The sequence below is a fragment of the Pinus tabuliformis genome, chromosome 7, assembly GCF_031772625.1.
Source record: "Pinus tabuliformis cultivar Carrire ecotype Pingquan chromosome 7, CPIR1, whole genome shotgun sequence".
Taxonomy (NCBI): domain Eukaryota; kingdom Viridiplantae; phylum Streptophyta; class Pinopsida; order Pinales; family Pinaceae; genus Pinus; species Pinus tabuliformis.
The window spans coordinates 1,764,772,843-1,764,791,165 of NC_142293.1; positions in this window are offsets into that span (position 1 = coordinate 1,764,772,843).

Sequence of the window (18,323 nt, forward strand, 5' to 3'; positions counted from 1 at the left end):
AAGGAAGGATGAAAAGCTGAGCCAACTCAGCAAGGCTATTCGGTCACCACAGCAGTAAGCACAGTCACAGGTGGCAGGGCCGAGAAGATACAGCGCAGCAAACGTAAAGGCACATCTTCCAGCATTAAAGCAAAGCATTCCAACCGACTCAGTGACCTCCAAAGGTCAAAATATCCTCTGACAGACTTAAAGAGCAGTTATGTTATATTCAAAGCTGTAATAACTTCTTTTCTACTTTTCTGTACGAAGTAATGAAGATATTTCTCTCTCAGATGACTCAATGCCTGAGATATTTTGTATAAACATTTCTATAAATCCCCCTTCACATGAGTTTGCAAAGGGTTGTTGTTGATTTCATTTCTATATTTCTGTTGCTGTACAACTCTCAGAGAAATAATACAAAAGGTGGATGGAATTTCCAAAGCTCTGTGTTCCTTGATGCACTGTGGTGGCTGGCTGACTGTTATAGGATTCCTGCATGTTTCATAGCACAATAAGTCTTCTTTAAAACTCTGCGTTATATGTTTTCTAGTCTATCATCTTCTTTCATGTTTGTAAGTTTTACACTTAATGGCAAAGTAAAAGAATAGTTCCAAGATTTGATCATAGATTACCCTGAACTCAGTCTAAGCTGTTATAAATGTTTTCTTCAGATAGAGTAAATGAGGTGTAATTCTTAATTGCTACACTTTCAAGCTATATCTTTCACTGTGATAAATATTTTCAGGAATTCAAGTTTGCTCCTGAGGCATCTATCTCTTTCCCACACCCCAGCTCAGTGGAAAATTCTTGAATGCTTTTCACTGGTTGTTCACATGTCACCATCATAATCTTACTTTGTTATATGAAGTATTTAAATGGCCCTGTAAGTTCAGTAAATCATCTCAAGGTTTCTAAACATTTGTAGCCACAGACTCCATTGCCCAACGAAATAAACTCATCTGCAGATTGCACACTTCAAGTACAGAAAGATATCCCTCAACCAAAGCATAAAACTAAGCACCCTCATTTCATATCTAGCCTAAAATCTCCACAGAACAGAGACAAATTATAAAGAGAGAGCCCTCTCTGATTACAGTGTGGCTAGGCACTGTAATCCAAAGATTGGTTAGTGGTTACCCCGGCCGTATTCCCTTGGGAGTCATAGGGAACAACCTGGGTGTTAACAGATGGAAACTCACTCAGAAGCAGGTACAAGTGATGGCAACTTAATCAGAGGACAGATCTCAGTACAACAGGTCAAGAAAGTTCATACACGCAGGTTCATTAAGCCCAAGTTGCGTATGTACGCTGGTTCACTATATACCAAGTCGCGTGTACTCAGGTTCGCTATATACCAAGTAGGGTATACACGCAGTTTCATGAACGGAAAAGAGCGTACATGTCGGAAAGCTTACTTTTGGTCCGTGGTAGTTAGTCCTTGGAATTTGTGCCTATGGTTTTGGACCATGGAGTCTCGACAGATGTGTCGATCCCTAGTATTGAGTTGATGGTATTGGGTTACTATGGTTTTGGACCGTGGTATTGTGAAGGGCCTAAGGCTATATAAGGAGAAGATCATTAGGCAAAGGATGTAAAGCAAGGAGTGTGAGTGTGTGAGTGATGAAGATATGAGGAAGTGTGAAGTGCTGGTTATGGGTTGGTGATCTGAACCAAGGTTTCACTCATGTGGAGGATGATGAAGGATGGAACAAGATCTCAAGGCTTGGAATGATTATCTTCATATGGTATGACTGTGGATAGACTAGATCTATTGACGCATGTTTATTGTTATGATCTGGGTATGTTTTGATGTATGATATAGCTGCGGAGTTATAAGTTAGAATTTGCAGATCTGTACGCGGGTTGGTTTTGGTAAAAGAGCGTATACACGCATGTTGGGTTCATCGAAGTAGCGTATACAATGTGAAGTAAGATATTTGAAGATGGAGTTGGATCTGGTTGTTGTTATGTTGTCTGGTTGTTGTTGACAGGGTTTCAGTGATTCAGTATTGGGTGATTCAGAGATTGATGATGCAGGTTGTACTACAATGGTGATAGTTTCATGGATCCAGTATGAAAATGTATGAAACGTGGTCCCGGGAAGATCGTAGGCCGGCACCTACATACTGGTAAACATATCAGCCAGTACAAGAGCCAGGGGGTTGTAGCTCCCTTCCAGGAGCAGCTGGAAAACGAGGAAGGTTGTAGCCTTCTGTAGGGTTGGCACCTACGTACTAGTAAATGGATTGGCTAGTACAAGAGCTATGAGGGTTGTAGCCCTCTGCAGGTTGTAGCCTGCGTACTGGTAAAGGACTGCACCAGTACATTGTAAAATAAGTTTCTTATTAAAGGAAGATAGAAACAAATTGCAGCAGGTGGTTTTCACCCACATTGGGTTTCCACCTTATATCATGGTGTTCATGTGTGTGCCTTATGTGTGCTGATCTGTTCTGTTATACTGCACCTGTTTACTGTTAATATGGTTAATAATGTTCTGATGCATTTACTGAAGATAAGCTAACTGAATCATAAGATTTCTGGATATACACTAGTTGCTTTAGACACAGTAGCGTGTACACGCGGGTTCACTTAACTGAAGTAGCGTATATGTTTCTGAGTATGGAAATGAAAAAGTTTGATTGATCTGATAATACTGATTCACCCCCCCCCTCTCAGTATTATTTCCAACAATTGGTATCAGAGCAGGTCCTTCAGAGAAGCTTGATCGCTTGAAGGAGATTCGTAGAACAATGGGGAAGAAAGCACGTCAGAAGAAGAAGACAGCTCAAAGGAACAATGACAACCTACTGTTGAGTGGAAGCAAGTATTCAGATCCTAAATCATCTCAGATTGAAAATGGACAAGCAAATGAAGCATCAGATCAAATCATAGATCAGCAAGATCTACCTAGCAAAAGGGAGAATGCCCTCAAAGAAGAAATCATCATATTAAAAGATGAGTTGGAATGTGCATCCAGAATTCGACAAATGCTGCTAGCGCTGAATAAAGAGCAAAAAAACGAGATCCTTGAACTAAGGCATCAGTTGGATGAAGGAAGGAAAGCTGAAGAGACCTTGAAGAAGCAATGTCTGGAAAAATAAGAACAACGTCAAGTTGAGGTAAATATCTTGAAAAGTAAATTAGAAGAAAAGGATAAACTATTACGATTTCAAGATAGTACTAAGATCTTGGATGATATTCTTAGTAGTCAAAGGTCCCCTGCTATCAAAACTGGTCTTGGTTTTCATGAGTCTATTGAAGGTGAATCTGGTTCACAAAGTAAGACAAGAATCTCTAATGCAAAATCTGAAAGGCTCTACAAGGAGATGAAAGGAAAACCCCATCAACAATCAAGGAAAGAGACTCCTCGAAGAAAATCTTTTACTCCTCCCATGAATAATGTTGAATGTTATGTATGTCATAATCTTGGACATGTTGCAGCCATATGTAGAAGAAGAAGGTTTCATGACCATCATGCAGAAAGATCATCACATTCAAGGTACTTTAATGGATATTGCTTTTCTTGCAATATGTTTGGCCACAAAGCTGCTGATTGCTATAGGAGGAATATGAAACATGTAAGATGCTATGCATGTAACAAGTTTGGACATAGAGCAAAGGATTGCAGGAACAAAGCTCATGATAAGAAGAAATGATCAACATGCCTGAAGATATGGAAGAAGAAGGAAATTCAGTCAGAAAAATGTGGCACAGCACAGGGTACTCAGCACAGCACAGACATAACAGACTCAGGGGGAGCTGAAGGCATAGAACTTCAGTGTTCTAATTCTCATACGCAAGTTTAATGAAGGGAAGTCGTGTATATACGCGAGTTTGACACTGAAAAATTGCGTATATGTCAGTCTGAAGAAATGCAGTGGGGATAGGCTCAGAAAAGGGGTCTGATATGATTCAGTCCAATATCTGCTCTCTTGGTTAACGTTTACAGTCTGCTGAGGATGTCTGGAAATGTTTTGATACTTGCTCAGGGGGAGCATATACTTCAAATAATGCATTGTTGGCATTACGGTTAGAAGTTGTTGATAAAGTCTATGAAGCTAAATGATACATCTTTCTGTTTGATCAAAGGAATGTTATTGCAGGCTGATGCTTATGGTACAGATCATGATGTTGCTGGTGGCTTTCATAAGTCTTGGTCTAGATATTTCATCACTATGTCATGTATCTCTTTTGTGATATCCCTTTTATGATGTCAAGGTCATGTAATGGCCTATGTTGGTTTCCCCACTATGCCTGGGATGAATGATGTAATGTTCATGTCTTATCATGAGTAAACTCTTAATGTATCTCCACATGGTTAGGTGGATGAGTCAATATTGGTATATCCCCACTAGGTTGGGTGATGAATGTATGTATTGAGTCTTTTGGTGATAGGAAGGTCTTCTATGATGTATAAGTCTTTGTTCTTCTTGAAGAACATCTTTTGCAGATCTTGCCTACAGTCAAGGGGAGCATGAACAGCACAATTCAGGAAGAGCAGGATGGATAGATTGGTACACTTTGGCATACACAAAGGGGGAGCACATTTGGAGATTTCAGCAGGTACTCAGGGGGAGTATGGACAGCAGAAGGTATACCAAAGAAGAGAATATCTTGGTCCGCCCTTTGCCCTTGATGTCAAAGGGGGAGAGTGACTTGGTGTAGTGGTTGCCATCAAGTCCAAAGGGGGAGATTGTTGGCATTATGATACAAGTGTTGTCCTTGATGGCAACTCACTCAGAAGCAGGTACAAGTGATGGCAACTTAATCAGAGGACATATCTCAGTACAGCAGGTCAAGAAAGTTCATACACGCAGGTTCATTAAGCCCAAGTCGCGTATACACGCTGGTTCACTATATACCAAGTCGCGTGTACTCAGGTTCGCTATATACCAAGTAGGGTATACACGCAGTTTCATGAACGGAAAAGAGCTTACATGTCGGAAAGCTTACTTTTGGTCCGTGGTAGTTAGTCCTTGGAATTTGTGCCTATGGTTTTGGACCATGGAGTCTCGACAGACGTGTCGATCCATAGTATTGAGTTGATGGTATTGGGTTACTATGGTTTTGGACCGTGGTATTGTGAAGGGCCTAAGGCTATATAAGGAGAAGATCATTAGGCAAAGGATGTAAAGCAAGGAGTGTGAGTGTGTGAGTGATGAAGATCTGAGGAAGTGTGAAGTGCTGGTTATGGGTTGGTGATCTGAACCAAGGTTTCACTCATGTGGAGGATGATGAAGGATGGAACGAGATCTCAAGGCTTGGAATGCTTATCTTCATATGGTATGACTGTGGATAGACTAGATCTATTGACGCATGTTTATTGTTATGATCTGGGTATGTTTTGATGTATGATATAGTTGCGGAGTTATAAGTTAGAATTTGCATATCTGTACGCGGGTTGGTTTTGGTAAAAGAGCGTATACACACATGTTGGGTTCATCGAAGTAGCGTATACAATGTGAAGTAAGATATTTGAAGATGGAGTTGGATCTGGTTGTTGTTATGTTGTCTGGTTGTTGTTGATAGGGTTTCAGTGATTCAGTATTGGGTGATTCAGAGATTGATGATGCAGGTTGTACTACAATGGTGATAGTTTCATGGATCCAGTATGAAAATGTATGAGACGTGGTCCCGGGAAGATCGTAGGCCGGCACCTACGTACTGGTAAACATATCAGCCAGTACAAGAGCCAGGGGGTTGTAGCTCCCTTCCAGGAGCAGCTGGAAAACGAGGAAGGTTGTAGCCTTCTGTAGTGTTGGCACCTACGTACTAGTAAATGGATCGGCTAGTACAAGAGCTATGAGGGTTGTAGCCCTCTGCAGGTTGTAGCCTGCGTACTGGTAAAGGACTGCACCAGTACATTGTAAAAGAAGTTTCTTATTAAAGGAAGATAGAAACAAATTGCAGCAGGTAGTTTTCACCCACATTGGGTTTCCACCTTATATCATGGTGTTCATGTGTGTGCCTTATGTGTGATGATCTGTTCTGTTATACTGCACCTGTTTACTGTTAATATGGTTAATAATGTTCTGATGCATTTACTGAAGATAAGCTAACTGAATCATAAGATTTCTGGATATACACTAGTTGCTTTAGACACAGTAGCGTGTACATGCGGGTTCACTTAACTGAAGTAGCGTATATGTTTCTGAGTATGGAAATGAAAAAGTTTGATTGATCTGATAATACTGATTCACCCCCCCCTCTCAGTATTATTTCCAACAGTTCAAAATAGTATATAAATTTTTATGAACACTATGTATGGAAACCATACTATCCTTTCATCTCTTTTTTCGAATCCTACCATAGAAGATGATTCAATTGTATCTGAGTATTTGGGCCCAACTTCATATTTGTGCACACATTATGAAAATCATGTTTGTAGTTGTGATGCAACCTTAGGAAATGTCTACTTACTGTTTTATTTTTTTGAGTGTGAGCAACTACATAACCACATACTAGTGTTTGAAATGTGTGTATATAATGTAGAAACACATATTCCATGTGGATTCTGATCCAATTCTACCAGTAACATTACTATTGATTATGTATTTCAAGATCAAGGAGTTGACCAGGAGTAGTGTACCTCCTTTATGGAATAGTAATTTGTATGATTTCGTGCTGTTTACAACTAAAATTCAGCAAAAGATATTCTGATATCTAACTTTATCATTAAATTTCTTTAGTTTCTATTTTTCATCATGTCTGACAAGTTTGCAGTAGACTAGTACCCAATCTATTGAGTGCTAGAGGGGTAATTGCAAGCAACATTAAGCCTACGATAATAGATGATTCAACTCTATTAGAGTTCTTGGGCCCAATTTTAGATTCAACAAAAACTTTACAACGTAACCCATTCCTCCAAAAAGAAAGTCTCTTGAAAGTTGAAATTGGTGACAATCTTCTCATGTTTTGTGATAGCCAAAAGCTTATATATCACACTCGAGATGATTCAACTATATTAGATTTTTTGGGCCCAAGTTTAGATTTTTCCACACATCATGAAAAACATGTTTGCAATTGTCATGCAACCTTGGGAAATGTCTACTTACCGTTTGAATTTTTTGAGTGTGAGAAACCACATCAATGCAAACCAATGTTTGAAAATTTTGTATATCATGTAGAAACATTTATTCTATTGTGGATTCTGACTCTAGTTCTACTAGTCACACTATAGTTGATTATGTATTTCGGGAACAAGGAGTTCTACTAGGAGTAGTGTAGATCCTCTATGGAATAGTAATATATAGGATTACATGTAATTTATAGCTAAAATTCAACAAGAATTATTTCCATAACTAAATTTATCATGGTATTTCTTTAGTTTATATTTTTCATCTTGTTTGACAAGTTTTCAATAGCCTCGTATCGAGTTTATCGAGTTCCAGAGGGGAAGTTGCGTGTAACATTTTTTACTTACCATTGACTTGGCCATTTTTCTCATAGAAATTTTTGTTGTAACCTATTTCGAGGAAGCAGTTCAAGTATTGTAGCTCCAACAATTAGTCTGCAAAGTTATATTGGTCAGGTCAACCTATATTTTTCAGCATTGTAGTGTTTTCTGTTTATAGTGATATTTATTCAAGCATAACATATGTCTAAACTTTCTTGGTTCTAGTATGTAGTAAAGAGTCAAGAGCTACTTTTTACTATTAAATACCATTATTTTTTAGCACACACATTTTGATATTCTACTGTAGTCTATATGACATAAAAAATTATTACTTATCCATGCATGCATATGCTCATATATATATGCATGCTCACATTCATGTGTCTTTTTTTTTCTTAATTGCGTTTGTTTGCCAAATAATGGCTTCATGGCCATACAAATTCTTGATTTTCATTTACTTATACTTGCATCTGAGGTATTGATTTCTTATTAGGGGTTTGGTAATTGCATTGATGTAAGAAGTTAAATTTTTCCCTTCATTACAAATAATGGAAACCAAAAGCCAGAGAAGTGTCAGAGCTAGTGTCAAACAGTAAAAAGAATTATTTCATTGTATATTTTTTATTTACAAAATTAAAACTTGAGACTAACTTTGAAACTTATATCTTGCTTTGGGTTTCCATTATTTGTAATGAAGGGAAAAATTTAACTTCTTAGGTTAATGGCATTACCGAACCTCTAATAACAAATCAACCCCTCAGATGCAAGGAGACCAAGAATTTGTATGGTCATGAAGCCATTATTTGGGATAGTCACGCATTCAAAATATCAAACTTGCAAAGCACCAAAATGTTTCTGAATGAAAGCGAACAATTTAAGAGTTGCAAATTTAAATGCGAAACAAAAAGGAAGAGACGATTGTTTAATATGTTTACACAGATTAATTTTAGGTTAATAACCTAAAAATAAAAAGTAAAAAATTGTAGATTGTTCAACATGTTGTTCTCAACCAAAAAAAAAATATCCTCATCTATATGCCAAATATTATTAACTCTTAATAATATGCAACTAGTTTGTACTCTACCCATCTCCTTTAAATATAATTGAATTTCGTTCACTCACACTAGCCACTATGTTTTCTTAGTTTACATAATCATAATCATCCATTGCATTTCCTTTAGGATAAGGGGTGATCAATGCACTATGCTATGAAGTGGTATTGCTACTTGTAGCAATTGGAGAGTCAAAAGTATTTAGAAGCTTACTTTTAACCGATCTTGATCGAACACTGTATAAAGATGATGTAGGAATGTCGGTGAGGGGTTGAAAAATAATGAGTGTCATTTTCCCTATATTGTGGAAAAACATGAATGTCTTAGTTATCTTTTAGGAAATTAAAGGCCTCAATTTACCTTTCCTTGTAGACATGTTTCCATTGAAGCTACAAATTAGCAAGTTAGACAAAAAAAAAATTAAGTTAGCCATTTTGGTTCCCCTAAAATAAATCTCATTTTTTTTCATGTCATAAAACAAAAGGCTAATTCAATAAAAGATATGGAACATACCATATGTACGAAATCCATGTCTAATGAGCTCTTTCAAATTTTTCTACCAAAGCGAGAAATATCAGGAGATGGTGTGGACGCCACCAGACACTTCTTCTATAAGGTGGATGTATTACATCTAAGTATCGCTTGATCTTCATGCCTTAATGTGACAAACCTTGCACTCATTTCCTTGAACACCATTTTTCCGCTGAGTACAACAGGTATTTTCATGTTTGCGTTATTAGTATGTGGTTTGTTGGTTCTCAACATAGACTGGTCATTATGATGGCTTTCATTTGAGATTATTCCTTTTGTGACACTAGGAGAACATGACTATCTTGACGGCCTACTACTTGCACAGGTTATTTTATTAGTAGGTCTTATAGAGTTGGGAGCTCCTCACCTACCCCGCGTGGTAGAAGGTGGTCTCCTAGGCATTATCATTCTTAAATTTGGAGGTATATTAAGATAAAATAAAAGCAGTAATGGAGGTTGATATGGTTAGGGTTTTTGTGAGGGGGGTTTCCTTAGGAGGTTGGTGGGTTTTTAGAGGGCATACAAGATATTTTGCTGGCAGAATAAGAGTGGACAAGACAATAACTACTCTGGCTTAGGATTGGAGTAGATGGTTGTCTTGCAGGTGTGGATGATTTGGAAAATGATTTTGATGATGGAAATTTACATCTTGATGCAAGAACTATAGACCTTCCTTTAGTTGTTGAAGGCCTAGATGAGGTTGGACCTGTAGGCCTTGTAGTGGGGTGAAAATACTTTAATCTTGTGAGCCCTGTAGACCATGTTGTGGGTGTATATGGACTTCATGATTTAGGGCCTAAATGTACTAAGGATCTTCCACTTTCCATATTTGTCGCGTTATTTGAAGTGGAGGAGATCAATTGATGAGTAGTCAAACTAGATATCATAATATTTAATGAAGACTCTTTATGCAAATTATTGAGTTGTGCACCATAAGAGATCAATTTCAGAAATCATGTACTTCCTGCAATGATAAGGAAAAAATAAGCATTCCTTTGTTTATGTCGATCTGAAATTTAGGCATAATTTATATCCATATCTCAAGTAAAACAAGCTTAATAGAAAGCAATGTGTCATAGATGAACCATTAAAGAGTGCTATTATTAGGGAAAGAAGCCATGTATTTCTAAACAATGGACAACTAACTGTTGGAAACTTGCATTGCCTGTGCTGCCTAGTTTTGTGTAGTTTGAGCAGTTTCTTCAACCTAAGAAAACTGGACAATATTTTAAAAGAATTTTATAACCCAAGGAAATTTTTATAGAGTAAAAGGCTCTATAATTAAAGTCAGACATAAAAATAATTAATAAGTCCTAAATTAACCAAATTTATTTAAGAGATGTCATTCCCTTATTTTAGCCCCTTATAAAGGTGTTTGATATAGGAACCTTACCAAAACTATTGCCAACTACCTTCTGACCAGTGTTAGAAAATGAGTGCCTTACATAAGTTTCTAACATATATGCCATGCCATTGGTACAATGTAAGTTTGTGAGAATCTATTTCTGCTAGAAGGGTGGATTCATTGCCTAAAGAAGATTTGGAATAACGTTTGAACAACAATGTGATGAGTAAATGGGTTCACCATCATGGATTAGGAGTTTTAATAATGGTGCTAAGTGCATAGTTACAGAGTGTATTCCTCGGTTGGATGTTAAAATTGAAAAACCAACTTTATTAATCAAACTGGGAAGCTCACAGTGAGGAGCTCCACCTAGAGAGTGCCTCTGGAAAATGCTCTACAAAATTAATCTTACAATCAAAAATATATATAGTCTTCACACAAGTAGGGAAGTTAAAACAACTGCCTAAGAAGTAGGAAATAATTCCTAATCGAAGGCTCCAGTGAACCGACTCTCTCCTAAATTACATATTATCCATTATCTGCAACACTCACCCTTAATATAGAAAGGGGTTCACAAGTATTCCTAACATTTCCCTAAACAACTCAAACTTTATTCGACCAAGAGGAATAGTGAAAATATCAGCAGCATTGTCACATGTACTACAATATTCAATATGTATTTCCTTTGACTGAACTTTATCCCTAACAAAATGAAACTGTGTATCAATGTGCTTTGTGTTTTTATGAAATAATGGATTATTTTCAAGTTTGATAGAGCTCTTATTGTCACATTTGATAATTGTTGAAATGTTTTGTTCTTCTCTAGCATCATGGAGAAGTCTCCTCAACCAAACTGCTTCACAAGTTTCTGCACACATTGCTTGATATGCAGCTTCTGCTGAAGACAAGGATATTATGTTCTTCTTTTTGTTGCTTCATGCAATGACCCCAAACCCAATGTTTGATGCATAACTTGTTATGGATCATCGGTCATCTAGATTTCTGGCCCAATCAAAGTCTGAAAAATCTGTCAATCTAACATCAAACGAATAAGTATAAATAATACCAAAATCTAAGTTTCCTTGCAAATAGATTAAGACACCTTTCTCTACAACCCAATGACTCCCAAGAGGCTTTGACATGAATTGGATCAATACACTAACGACATAAGCCAAATTCGGCCTAGTTGTAGTCAAGTATATTAGACTCCCAACCAGCTGTCTAAACAATGTTGCATTTGCCTCCTTAGAACCATCATCATTCTAAGGTTTGGTATTCTGCTATAAAGGCACTACTGCAGCTTTTCACTAATCCATTCTGAAATTTTTCAGTAAACTCTTGACATACTTACCCTATGATAGAAAAGTCCTTTTAGAATCCCTCCAGAATTCCAGAGCCAAATAATAGTGTAGCTCTCCAAGGTATTTCATGTCAAAAACCTGTGACATCTACTCTTTGATTTCTTTAATGAGTTCATCTGCATTTCCTGTAATGATAATATCATCTACATATAAAGAAATCAAAACAATTCTCCCCTATTTTTCAAAAATGGTATACAGATTAGGGTCATTCTTTCTTCTTTAATAACTATGTTCTAGGAAAAATGAATCAATTTTATCATACCATGACCTGTGTGCCTGTTTTAGTCCATACAATTCTTTCTTCAATCTACAAACTAAATCTTCTTCCCCCTGTTTAACAAACCCTTTAGGTTGCACTAAATAAACTTCTTCTTTTAATTCCCCATTTGAAAATGCAGATTTCACATGTAGTTTGTGTATTGTCCAATCATGTTTGGTATCTAAAGTAGTTAATGTTCTGATTATGTTTAATTTAGCTACAAGCGTGAAGGTTTCCTCATAGTCAATACTTTCTTTCTGCGAGTACCCCTTTGCAACCATACTAGATTTATATTTCCCTATACTCTCATCCACTTTAAATTTAGGCTGTATAGCCATTTGCAACCTATGGGTTGTTTTCCTTTAAGTAATTCAACTAGATCCGAAGTTTTTTTTTAAGTATTGATTCATTTTCCTCTTCCATGGTTGCCCTCCATTCATTATATTGACTAGCTTCTTTATAACTAGAGGGTTCAAAAACATTTAAAATACTAGTTATAAAAGAATTCTCCCTATATCTTGTTGGAAACCGAGTTTTCCTACTTGATCACTTGACTGATGGAGTGGCTTCAAACCTATTTTCATAATCCCTTGGTGGGCTTGGCTTGGGAAATGCATCTGTACCATCCACTTCCTTTTTCTGTTTCTATTGTTTCTCATGGTTGTCTCATGTTTCATAACTCCTTTCTTCCATCAGGAAATGCATGTGCCACTCTTCATTTTCACTCGCATGGTTTCCATCATTAACATGATCGTGAAATACTACATCTCCACTTGCAAAGACTTTATGGGTGGAGGTATTAAATAATTTATAAGCATCAAACTCTATACAATACCCAACAAAAATGCTTTTAATAGCCTTTGAATATAGTTTCTCTATATCCTCCTTTGGAACATGAGAAAACACTTTGGAGCCAAACACTCTTAAATGATTTACTGCAGGCTTAAAATCTAGTAAATCTTCAAAAGGAGTTTCCAAATCAAGACTTTTTGTTGGACTCCTATTCTTCAAATATACTGCAGTATTTATTTCTTCAGCCCAAAAGCCACTAGACAGATTCTTACCTTTTAGCATGTTGCAAGCACACTCCATAAGGGTTCTGTTTTTCCTCTCTATAACCCCGTTCTGTTGACGAGTGTGGGGTACTATGAACTGTTGCAACATCCCATGGTCTTTACAGTATTTAATGAAACTAACCTTCTTATATTCTCCCCCTTAGTCTAAGTGGAGAATCTTGATGAGTTTTCATGTCTACTTCTCAATCATGCTTATGAATTCTTTAAAGTATTCAAAATTATGACTCTTTTTTCTAAGGAAATATACCCAACTAAATCTCGTACAGTCATAAAAAAATAGTAAGAAATAATAGGCACCTCCCAATGATCGCATCTGCATTAGCCTGCATAAACTAGTGTGAACTAGCTCTAGTATATCTCTCTTCTTTCTATCTACGTTTATAGGAAACTCATCTTTGTGGATCTTCCCAAGAGCACATACTTCACAATCAACGTGGAAATTCTTTAAAATAGGGGGACCATTAACCATACATCGTTTCTAAAGTAGCTGAAGGTCATTGAAATTAATATGGATGAATCTTTGATGCCATAGATCTTCTGTAGTCATAGTTGATGATGTCAATTCTTGGTGTGGCAAACTTCTCACATTCACCTTGTATACACCTCCCACACGAACACCTGATGCAATTGGCTTCATACAATCCAATTTTTTTTAACAATACAATAAGATTTAAAAAAATCTACCTTAAGATTATGATTTATTGTCATCGAAACAAACATCATATTCTTCTTTATTCCGGGTACATACATTACATTTTGAATATGCCTAATTTTTCCATGAGGCAAAATGACAAGAACATTACCATATCCTTTGCTTTTTTATGCTCCATCATCGCCAAGATAGATGTTTGCTCCAATGTTGGTCTCTTTGAAATTTTCAAAGCAATGCATGTTTCTTGTCATGTGGGTGGAAGCTCTTGAGTCCACAAACCAAGTTTCTGCTTCATCTTCATTAGCAGAAAACATAGAATTAGATATGAATACTCTGAGATTTTGATTATATTCTTCCCTAGCAAAATGACCTGCATGCTTCTTGTGTCTTTGTTGACCTTCATCAACCTACTTCTCCCAGCAATGTTTAGCTGTATGACCAACTCTACCGCAATAAAAACTTTTTGGTCTTGAATCACTTATGTTTGAAGACGTACGTTGAGATAGAGGTGGATTTCTTTGTGGGGTTCCTCTAATTTTGTGTGCTACATTATCCTTTCATCTGAAGGGTTTCTTCTTTACCGTTAGGCCAAGATCTAAGCTCCAGGATTTCAGGGTCATCCACCTTTCCTCCTCTTGGATTAGGATCCATGTCAATTCTTCAAACTTGGGGGATTTTTCTTTCACATTCAACCTGATGGTGAACATCTGATAGTTGCGACTCATACCATTCATGGTAATCATGACCAGATCAGTGTCTGACACTATTTCACTAATTTTGCCTAGCTTATTCTTAAGCTCCTTGATACGAGAGATGAACGTTGCTACTGATTCATTCTCCTCCATTTTAATGTAGATAATCTTGATCTTTAGAAACAATAGGTGATTTCTTTTCTTGATCTCATACAAGTCCTTAAGCATTGTCCAGGTGTTTGTTATAGATTTACATTCATGGATATGAGGAATAATGTAATCTTTCACCAACAATTTAAGCACCACTTTTTCTTTATTCTCCCTTTTTTCTGACTCCTGGATTGTTGTGGTTGTTTTTCCTATAGCTAGGGTTGGTTTCAACTCATCACATGTTGAATCACCCATGTGTTTTGACCCTTCAACACGGTCTGCAACTTAAATTTCCAATTTGAGTAATTGGAGCAGTCGAGCCTATTTCTCCTGTTCAAGTAAGCCTCTTTCATCTGATTGTTCATATTGACAGTAAGAAAAACGACCTCCAGCAAAAGAAAACCACAGCTAACCTAGATCCACAACAAACAATGTTAAGGAACCTTCTTAAAATGCAAGCTTGATTACACAAGCCAATATGCCCCAATTCAATTTAATTAAAAAAAAATCCCTTTTAAATTCAATTAAAAAAAAGTGCCCCTTTGTTTTTTTAATAGAAAAAAACTCCATACTTTAAAAAAACTCCTCCCCTTTTTTTAAAATGTATGAGACAAAAATATTATAATCCCAAAACATTTAAAAAAAATGTTACAATCGCTTGGCCAGAACATTGCCATGCACCGAGCCTCCAAATGGCCGAGACCATGATACACTCCACATTAGGTTGTAGGTAATTATGAATCCTTCATACAATTTCACAACATGGGATTGTGGTTCCCTCATGTACATTTATTAATCTACACCTCCTCCTCTTCCGCTATGCCAAACAACTTTTTCATGTTGGTTATCGAGTCCATGCACTATTCAAAAACAAAGGAATTTCAACGAATCCCGAACAATGACTGATCCAGACACCAACGATGCTCACACACAACAGATCAAATGTTGCATCTACAGCCACATTGTGCCTCCTCAGATCAACTCTCCAGGCCACTCCACAAGTGGATATGGTCGATCCGTTGCTTCGATTTCGACAACCCTTACGCTATCCCACTCTGGCCTTACCACCGCTGGGCTCGAACCCCAGGAGCCGCACCACAGTGCTCGAATCCCAGGAGCTGAACCATAGTGCTCGGCCCAGACCTCACTCCTCCTCTCAGCCTCCGAGTGCTCAACTTGATCTCTAGCTCCACTTTGTTGGTTCACACACACAGGCCCCTCTCCATGCTCACTGCATCATGGAGACAACTCCTCCAGCCATGGAAAACTCCACAGCAGCCTCCACCTTGGCGTTCCAAGTTACATTTAGTAGCAGTGCAATTTCGAACCCAGATCCATGATTTCAGGGTGCATTGATCAATTTCCCTTGGAAAGAATCCAACAACATGTCTTTACCTCTAGAATCCGCGTTGGTGAGTGCCCTTATTCATCCAAAAAAAGCATTGATCCAGTTAACTCCACAGTTTAAAAAAACGCTATCTCCTCACCAACTATCTTCACTTAATCCACCAAGGGCCTCTCTTGTGGCACCTAGATGCTATCAAAGTACATTGGCTTTGACTCACCAGCTCTGGACCTCTATACCATGTTGAAATTGAAGAACCAACTTTATTAATCAAACTGGGCAGCTCACAGGTGAAGAGCTCCACCTGGAGACTACTTTTGGATGAACTCTCTACAAAATCCATCCAACAATCAAAAATATGTATAGTTTTCACACAAGTAGGGATGTTAGAACAAGTGCCTAAGAAGTAGGAACTAATTGCTAATCTAAGGCTCCAGTGAACCCAGTCTCTCCTAAATTAAATATTCTCCATTATCTGCAACATTGGATCTCTTTGCGATTGATACCACTTCAAATTTTGTTAATTTAGTCTCAAAGCTATCTAGCTTTGAATTCTTTTATGAATTTATTGACAAGTTTAGAATTGAGAAGGTGGCATGCAGTTTGGTTTGGATAACTTCTTAAAAATATAAATTTCTTCATTATAGTCATTTGGTTTTGGCTAATTCTTTGTTGTATGATCTAAAAGAGTTATACCTACACAAACCACTAAGGAATCAATTGATCTACCTATTTGGTTTTATTTAAGTAAATTGGTGTTTGTGATACAAATGTTCTAAGTGTTATAATTGAGATAGTTGGATTGTAGGTATTATAGTCAATATCAATTTCATTATTCAATCATTTAAGGAGTGAAAAGGAACTTGCCATTCAAATTTAAAATAGATCACATATATTGAAAATGATGAAACATTCAATAAAATTCTCTCTTAATTCTAGAGAGTAATTTTAGCAATGAACCCATCATACAATTATAATCCATGATATAGCTCAATTCTGCAAAGTTTAAATTTCAAAGTTATTCTCACAGAAATGTTGATAAATAAATAAAATTGCACAAAAATTTTACTTTTATCTTTGGTGCTACTCTTTCCTATGCACCACGTTTACTTTGCAGCATGTGGTGCAATTGCTATTTATAAAGACAACGAAATAGGAATTACAATTTGTGATCATATTTGTTTATCACTATCAATTTTGATGATAATGTTATGAGTAGTACAAAGTAAATATAAAGCTAATTTCCTAATTAAAATCGTAAACAAACAACTAAGCTCATACCTATATTACCTATGATCGAAGTCTACCAGATGAAAACAAGGTTTGGGGACGACTCTCCACCCAAACGTAGGCTCAATTATGCAAGGATTCTGCTACAACTGGCCACCCCCGAGCCCTCAATCAACGTACTACTGCGAGTGACTCGTAATTCTTAGAACACCATTCCCCCAAGAGAATGAAAGATAGAAACTCAGAAAAATGGAATGCACGAATGCCTCTCATCTTCCTCACCATCTATTAAATAGAACAAACATTGGAAGGGGAACCACATGCACACACTCCATGTGACTACATGCAACTTTCTGTTGATTTTTAGCTTTCTTGTTTTATTTCTATTTATTCTTATTTAGAGCTTTAGTATGGTTATTACTATTTTTATTTTTATTATTTTTATTTATTTTCTTTGTATATATTTTTAATATCATTTATTATTTAACCTTTATGATTTATTATTTTTATTATTTATTATTAAGTGATTTATTTATTATTATTTATTATTTATATTATTAATTATTATTTTTGTATTTATTTATTATTTATTATTTATTATTATATTATTATTTATTATTTTATTTAATTCATGTTGCTAACACCCTTTGCTGAACTAGTATAACCAGCATGCATCGAAACTCCCCAACACCCCGGGAAATCTCAAGGAATCTCTATCCTTTTTCCCACTTTCGGCACCAGGAATAATCTTGACCCAGTCTGTATCCTAGTCCAAGGCTGGCGCTAAGGCTCATGCCTAACTCAGACCTCATCTACCCCAATGCAGGCATCCAGTTCGGTACTCAATGAGCCCGAGCATCTCGCAAGGCTGGCCCACTCCCTCCACAATGACTAAGGTGCATAGCCCCAAGCATCAAAGTCCTTTACATCCCTTCCAGACTTTGGCATGCCAATCCAATAACAGGCACCTAGCTTAGAACATCAGGCACTTGGCCTCCTCAAGATGGTCCTATAGCTCTTCAAGAGCTATCCATCAAGAGCTATACACAAGACAAAGGAACCACTAGCATGTGTAGTGTTGATTGAGTTTTGTCCCCAGCCCATATGGTGTTACTTATTCTCCCTCGTGCGTATGCGCTCACATGAGATCATCAAATAAACTAGCCCTCTTGGCCCATTTGTGGAGTCCTATGAATCATCACAACTCAACATGCATCCAATGCATTAACCATACCATCATAGTATCATAGGA